The sequence below is a fragment of the Nuphar pumila genome, chromosome 16, assembly GCF_984573655.1.
Source record: "Nuphar pumila chromosome 16, dmNupPumi1.hap1.1, whole genome shotgun sequence".
Lineage (NCBI taxonomy): Eukaryota > Viridiplantae > Streptophyta > Magnoliopsida > Nymphaeales > Nymphaeaceae > Nuphar > Nuphar pumila.
This window is the reverse complement of record NC_143264.1, coordinates 35,289,368-35,297,428: the sequence shown is the minus strand read 5'-3', so window position 1 is coordinate 35,297,428 and position 8,061 is coordinate 35,289,368. Positions and strand designations below refer to the sequence as shown.

Sequence of the window (8,061 nt, the reverse complement as noted above, 5' to 3'; positions counted from 1 at the left end):
AACAAAAGGAAGCTCGAAAATATGCTTGAAAATCAAGCATAGGTTGATCTTCAATGGCCAACACGTGGGGGAGATGGAGAGGAAGGAGCTGCTGCTGTAGAGTCACTGTACGGGGCATCCAAACACAGCCAAAGACGCCTAGGGCTTCTCTAAAAAGTATATTTATACTTTTTGGAATTTGCAAAAACAATGTTATAAAAAAAAATATTTTCTAGGCGCCTCTTCTTGGGGGGTTTTCAGAAAAACTTTTTGAAATAGATCTGGATAGGCGTGTGGGTTGGGTTTTGGACTTTTAAAGAGTTGATCCAAGGTCCAATTAACCTAATTGGGTCGGATATGGATCCGATCCACCTCGAAATCTGTGCCCAAACACTGAAATAGCCATAACTCTCTCATTTTAACTCCGATTTTTCTGAAATTCAAACCATAGCCCCTTACTATCAAAACACATCTAAACATGGGTTTAAAACCTTAAACTTGATACAAAATGCTTGAAAAACTTGTTTACATGATGTGCATTTCATGCATCATCAAATACCCCCATGCTTGAATGTTTGTTAGTCCCTTAACAAACCCTAATCATGATATGCACTGAAGACAAGAAATGCTAAGCATGAATGCATAATACTAACTCACTTTCGTAGGAATCACGGTTGCATTTAGCGTATGCAACAAGCCCTTTAAACCCCTAGCTTACACTAGTGGACGAGTAAGGTCTCGTGAGGGTTTGCGGCGATGCTACCCACAAACATCAATGAAATCCGAGGATGATCTTTCAAAAATATTAGGCTTTTAAGAATACAGTTGTAATACATATTTCATGTAATTGACATTCTCAAAACAAGTTTAAAAATCTCATGCCACCACAGTAAAAATTCTTTTCCTTCACTTTTCTAATATTGTAGCTAGTTCATGATTTTTCTCTGAAAGTCAAGTATTCTCATGTTTTACTCATTTATTCTCACTTGTATATTTTCTGCACAGTAATACACATTTATGCCTAAGCAATGAAAAATTTCTCATTCAGCACATCCTTTTCTTTCATTTTCACTCTTTTTTCAACTTTTGATCTCTTGCTCATTCTTCTCATATGAGCACTATTTCGAATAGTCAGTTTTCGTGACCCGTGTAGCGAACTTTGGGTCAGTGACTCCCCAGTCGGCCGACCTTAGGGCACTAGATACAGAGTATCCCTCAGACTTAATTGCTCGAGTCACTAAACCTTCTATTCTAATAGTTTACGTATAGTCTTCCTCTCGTCATGTGCAATGTCTCTATCTCTTAGGCTTTCTATGCAGTCCATGTAACAAGCTTTCAAACCAGTGACTCCCAAACCAGTTGGCTTTGGGGCACCAGGTGTAAAACACCCTTCAGATTCTACTTACTCGAACTACAAAGGCCACAGATATCGATTTAGACAAGAAGATGATCTCCTTCGTTATCCTTTTCGTTAAGATACTCAAATACTTCATCTCGTGTCTGAGTTCTACTACTAGGATTCACGAAGACATCAACAACTAAACGTAGCTCTATTCTTTTAAACTCATTTTTCAAACACATCTTTCCATTGCTTATTTCTTTCAGAAAACATACTGTGCATACTTATACTAAAGTGATTCAAAATTTTCGAACAGTCAAATACTATCTTTTCTTTGAATTTTCTCATGAATAACTACTCTATTTGACTCAGTTCAGAAAATAAATTTTTTTTATGGGGCTTAAAATTTTATAAACTGTTAGATTATGCCAAAAACAATCATATATGCTACACTTTGTTCTCAAATGCCTACTTTGATTACCAGTCATAAAAAATTTTTGTGTATTTTTGTGTGCATGCATCTAAACCACCCCCCCATGCTTGAATGACACTGTCCCTAGTGGCATACAAAATGAATAAACATGTAATGCAAATGCAAATTAAAAGACACTAACAAAAATATGGGAGAAAGGATAGATACAACCTGATTTGCTTTGAGCTTCTGAAGTTGATTTTCATCTGATCCTTGAATTCTTTGAAAGCGCTTCTCTGTACCTGGTAATTGATACACTAATTGTTAAGTTCATCCTGCATACATCAAAACACAAATTAGCACATGTGAAATGAAATACTAAATAAATAAAAACTCTGAAATGAAAAAGAAATAATGTACATATGATACATCCCTCTGGTTGAACCCTCATGCCTTCGTGAGATGCACTATCTCACACTCACCATCTTGCAAGGCATCTGAAATGAATGGCTTCAGTCTTTGCCCATTTACCTTGAATGTACCTTGGGTCATAGGATCGAATAGTGTCACTGCTCCATGGGGAAATACTTCTTTCACAATGTACGGACCTGTCCATCTCGATCTTAACTTCCCTGAAAATAAATGTAAACGAGAATTGTATAGCCACACTTTCTGATCTGGCTCAAACACTTTTCTGACAATATGCTTATCATGAAATGCTTTTGTGCGAGCTTTGTATAATTTGGCATTCTCATATGCATCATTCCTGAGTTTTTCTAATTCTGAGAGCTGCAGTGCTCTCTCTTTGCCAGCCTGGGTGAGGTCAAAATTCAATTTCTTGATAGCCCAGTACGCTCTATGCTCTAGCTCGACAGGAAGATGGCATGCTTTCCCGAATACAAGGCGATACGGGGACATGCCAATGGGAGTCTTAAATGCAGTTCTATATGCCCAAAGTGCATCATCTAAGCGCTGGGACCAATCCTTGCGGTCCGGACGAACTGTCTTTTCTAAAATTCGCTTAATCTCCCTATTGGACACTTCAACCTGTCCACTAGTCTGCGGATGATATGGAGTGGTGAATCTATGATTGACAGAATATCTTCTCAACAGAGAAGCTATCTGTATATTCCTAAAATGCTTTCCACCATCGCTAATCATCGCACGTGGCACCCCAAAACGACTGAAAATGTTGTGCTTAATGAACTTAAGCACTACTCTATGATCATTGGTCTTGGTTGCCACAGCCTCGACCCACTTGGACACATAATCAACCGCCACCAGAATGTATAAATTTCCGAATGAAGGCGGAAATGGTCCCATGAAATCAATGCCCCAAACATCAAAAATCTCGACTATCAAAATCGGAAGCAAGGGCATCATGTCCCTCTTGGACATGTTCCCAATCTGCTGACATCGCAGGCATCGCCTACAGAACTCATGAGCATCCCTGTGGAGTGTAGGCCAATAAAATCCTGACTGCAAAACCTTTGCAGCCATCTTCCTACTACTAAAATGCCCTCCACAGGCTAACGAATGGGAAAAATTCAGAATGGACTGGTACTCTTCCTCCGGAACACATCTCCTAATGATCTGGTCTGCACAGTATTTGAACAACTCCGGTTCATCCCAATAATAGTGCCTCACGTGAGATAGGAATCTCTCACGCTCATTCTTGTTCCAATGCTCAGGTATCTGCCTCGAAACCAGATAGTTCACAATATCTGCAAACTAGGGTAACTGCGATGTACTGACTGACATGATCTGCTCGTCGGGGAAAGAATCACTGATCGGTCTCTTATCCTGCGTGGTCTCCACGATCAGTCTGGAAAGATGGTCTGCTACTACATTCTCGCTTCCCTTCTTATCTTGAATCTCGAGATCAAACTCCTGTAGTAGTAGGACCCAACGAATCAATCTCGGTTTGGTGTCTTTCTTATTCAACAAATATTTCAATGCAGAATGGTCAGAATAGACAACCACCTTCGAACCGAGTAAATAGGACCTAAATTTATCCAATGCGAACACTACCGCAAGTAGTTCCTTCTCTGTCGTAGTATAATTCATCTGGGCATCAGACAGAGTTCTACTTGCATAGTAGATCACATAGGGTTTCCTATCGATGCGTTGTCCTAAAATAGCCCCCATAGCGTAATCCGATGCATCGCACATAATCTCAAATGGGAGAGTCCAATCTGGAGGTCTCAAAATAGGTGCAGTAATCAAGGCCTCTTTGAGAATCTCAAAGGCCTTCATACAATCCTCACAGAAAACAAAGGGCTGGTCTTTCTCCAATAACGTGCAAAGCGGTCGAGAGATTTTGCTGAAATCTTTTATGAACCGCCTATAAAATCCCGCATGCCCTAAAAATGATCGAATCTACCTCACAGAGGTGGGTGGAGTCAAACGGGAAATGGATTCCACCTTCGCTCTGTCAACCTCAATACCACGCTTGGACACAATGTGTCCTAGCACAATCCCTTCCTGGACCATAAAATGGCTCTTTTTCCAGCTCAGGACGAGATTGGTCTCCGCACACCTACTCAGTACTCGAGCAAGTTTTTGGAGGCAATCTTCAAAAGAAGAGCCATACACTGAAAAGTCATCCATAAAAACTTCCATCACATCATCAATCATGTCCGAGAAGATAGCCAGCATGCACCTCTGAAAAGTAGCCGGGGCATTACAGAGCCCGAACGACATACGTCTAAACGCGAAGGTGCCATAAGGACATGTAAATGTGGTCTTCTCCTGGTCGTCAGGATGGACAACTACCTGATTGTATCCTGAATATCCATCTAGAAAGCAGTAGTAGCTCTGTCCTGCGAGTCTCTCTAAGATCTGATCAATGAATGGCAATGGGAAATGATCATTCTTAGTTGCCACATTCAGCTTCCTATAATCGATGCAGACTCGCCATCCTGTAGTGGTCCTCATCGGAATTCTCTCACCTTTCTCATTCTCAACCACAGTGAGTCCTGACTTCTTCGGCACAACTTGAATCGGACTGACCCACTGACTATCAGAAATAGGGTAAATGATTCTGGCATCCAACCACTTCACCACCTCTTTCTTCACCACTTCCTTCATGTTGGGATTTAGCCTTCTCTGCATATCCCTAAATGGCTTGACTTCCTCATCACAATGGATCCTATGCATGCAGAATGAAGGATCAATCCCCTTTAGATCAGCAACTCCCCATCCAATCGCGGCCTTGTGCTCTCGAAGAATAGTCAGCAATCTCTGTTCCTGCTCCTCAGTGAGCAAGGATGAGATGATCACAGGCAGAGTCTCATCATCTCCGAGGTATGCATACTTGAGTGAATCCGGTAAGGGTTTCAGCTCAAGTTTCGGAGGTGACTCGATCGAAGACTTGGCGGGGGTCTCAGCAAGTGGTGGAAGAGGCTCCCTGACCGCTCTCCAAGGTGGTCTCTCTGACGACACTCTAGACACGTCTACACTATCTACACAGCTATTCTTCTCTATATGATACAAATCTAAAGAATCCTCAGTAATGTACAACTCGGGCTGCTCCTCCACTAACTCCTGTGCAATGTCTACATGAAAGCAATCCATGTCTCCTGTTGGTCCCATTGCGGCATTGAAAATATTCAGCTTTACCTTTCGATTGCCGAATGAGAGATCCATGGCTCCGGTCCTACAGTTGATGCACGCATTGGCAGTCGCCAAGAATGGTCTGCCTAAAATAATCGGAGTCTGGTGCTGGCTATCCACTCCTTCCATATCAAGAATAATGAAATCGACTGGAAAATAAAAGTCATCCACCTTAACTAGCACGTCCTCCAAGACACCTCTCGGTACCTTGACGGAACGATCTGCCAGCTGCAGTGTAATTGGAGTCGATCTCATCTCTCCTAGCCCGAAAGAATCAAAGAAATATCCGGGCAGAATGTTCACGCTTGCTCCAAGATCGAGCAATGCTCGTTCTATCCGGATGTTCCCTATAGTACAAGCAATGATAGGGGCTCCAGGGTCCTTGAGCTTTGGTGGTGTCTGATGCTGAAGTACTGAACTCACCTGCTCAGTCAGATGGACCCTGTTAGGAACTCGCTCTCTAGATTTACGCTTCTGCGTACATAGTTCCTTCAGGAATTTGGCATATGCCGGCACCTGCTGAATAGCATCGAGCAAAGGTAGATTGATCTGCACATGCTTGAAGATGTCAAGCATGTCCTGGATCTTTGCACCTTGCTTCCCTCTATATCCAGGAGACTCTAATGCTTTGGGATAGGGTGGTGGGGGAATATACTCTGCTGGTTCCTCCTCTTTGTGAGAAGGCTCACTCCTATCCTTCTTCTTCTTTTCTGAGGATGAAGATGATGAAGATGGTGAAGGTGATGATGGGGATGGGGATGATGATTGAGCCGACGTGGGTGAAACAATGGTCTCTGGCTCCTGTATCCTCGCTCTACTCTCTCGCTCTCTGCTCTCGACGTGATACTCACGTCCACTCCTCAAGGCCATAACTGATTTAGCCTGCTGCTGTGTCTCGGTATGAAATAGGCCTCCAGTCATCTGGTCCTTACCCTTCGGGTTCATGACAGCCTGACTCGGCAATGTACCCTCGGGTCTCCTACTAATAGCCTCAGCTAACTGTCCCATTTGCGACTCTAACTTCGCAATGGACTGCGTATGCGAGCTCAAAATCTGGCTACACTTCTCGAAGGCGTTCTGATTAGAGGTTTTCACCTCTTGGAATGCCTGGAGAAGTCTCTCCTCAAAAGATGTCTGCGGGGTAGACTCCTGCTGAATCGGGGAAGGAACTGAAGAGGAAGAGGACTGTGAATAGTTCGGTCTTTAAAATGACTGAGTAAAAGATGGTTGCCGAACTGGCTGAGAGGATGTAGGCATCTGCATGGAAGACTGTGGATTCTTCCATGAAAAATTGGGATGGTTACGCCAACCCGGATTGTATGTCGATGAAAATGGGTTATTCGGCGGTCTGACGTAACCCTGAGCTGCCTGAACTTGTTCTTGAACAAATTCAGGGTATTGAGCTGCCGAAGGGCACTCAGTGATCTCGTGTGCCGGACTGGCACAAAGAGTACACACCTGCTGTGTAGTGGATGGTCCTGAAAGAAGCTGGTCCAACTTCTGAGCAATCATGTCTACCTTGCACTATAGTGCAGTAGATGGACCAACTTCAAGAACACCAGCTTTCTTCTGAATGCTGGGTGTGGCTCTATCAGAATGAGAGCTCGAAGCATGGTGGAGAGAATTCTCGGCCAATGTATCAAATAGTCTCCATGCTTCGTCCTCGCTCTTCAGCATGAATGTCCCTCCACATGAAGAGTCGATCATCTGACGATTCTTGTCAGACAATCCATCATAGAAGCTCTGCACCAGTTGCCATTTCGGCACCTGATGATGGGGACATTTCCTGAGGAGATCCTTCATTCTCTCCCAGGTCTCATGAAAGCGCTCACCATCTAGCTCTGAAAAGCTAGTGATGGCTCTACGATATTGGTTCGTGCGACCAATGGGAAAGTATTTCCGAAGAAACTCCTGTTGCAACTGATCCCAGGACTCTATTTCTACAGAATCTAAGGACTTTAGCCAATACTTGGCTTTGTCCTTCAATGAAAAGGGGAATAGAGTCAACCTCAACGCATCATCATCGAAATTCTGTATCTTAACAGTAGAACAGATTTCGAGGAATTCATTTAAATGTCTGTAGGGATCCTCATGACTAAGGCCATAAAAGGATGGAAGCATTTGAATAATGCTGGCCTTAATCTCATAATGTGGCGCTCCTACATCGGGTCTCCGAATGCAGGATGCCTGAACATAGTCTGTGGGAATGAAGTATTCCCGCAGAGGGCGTGAAAGAACTGGGGGTGGAGGTGGAGGATCCATGTCAGCCATTGTTGCCGAACTTCGATGAGAATGTAAAATTCTCTCTGGGTTGTCAACAAATGGGTGTAATGGGGTTTCTAGACCTCGTCGACCCTGCATACACTGGTACTAAGACCAGATGTAAGCCAACGACCTAACTAACTAAAAAAAATATAAACTAACACAAAAACTAAAATGGAAATACACAAAATAAACAACTACTAAACACTGTGCTAAACTAACTATGTCAGAATGATTTAACTAAGTAAATGAAATAACAAATTAAACTATTCTAAAGTACTGAAAAGATAAATATAGGAAATCACAACTAAGTTTTTCTAAAACCCACCTGTCTACTCGCTCCTTGCAAAATGAATTTTAAGTGAATCCTAGAAAGAACAGAACGTGAATCCTATATTTACTAACTATGTTAATCCTATATTCACTTACTAATCCTACTAACTAAAAATAAAAC

General features: G+C 42.7%; 1 non-coding gene across 1 annotated transcript; it reads left to right on the top strand.

The window, feature by feature from the left end:
- The first annotated feature begins 7,110 nt into the window (after positions 1 to 7,110).
- LOC149813169 (small nucleolar RNA R71) lies at positions 7,111 to 7,213 on the top strand. The gene has a single exon (XR_016428436.1). It is a non-coding gene; the product is annotated as a small nucleolar RNA R71 (small nucleolar RNA).
- Positions 7,214 to 8,061: the final 848 nt, after the last annotated feature.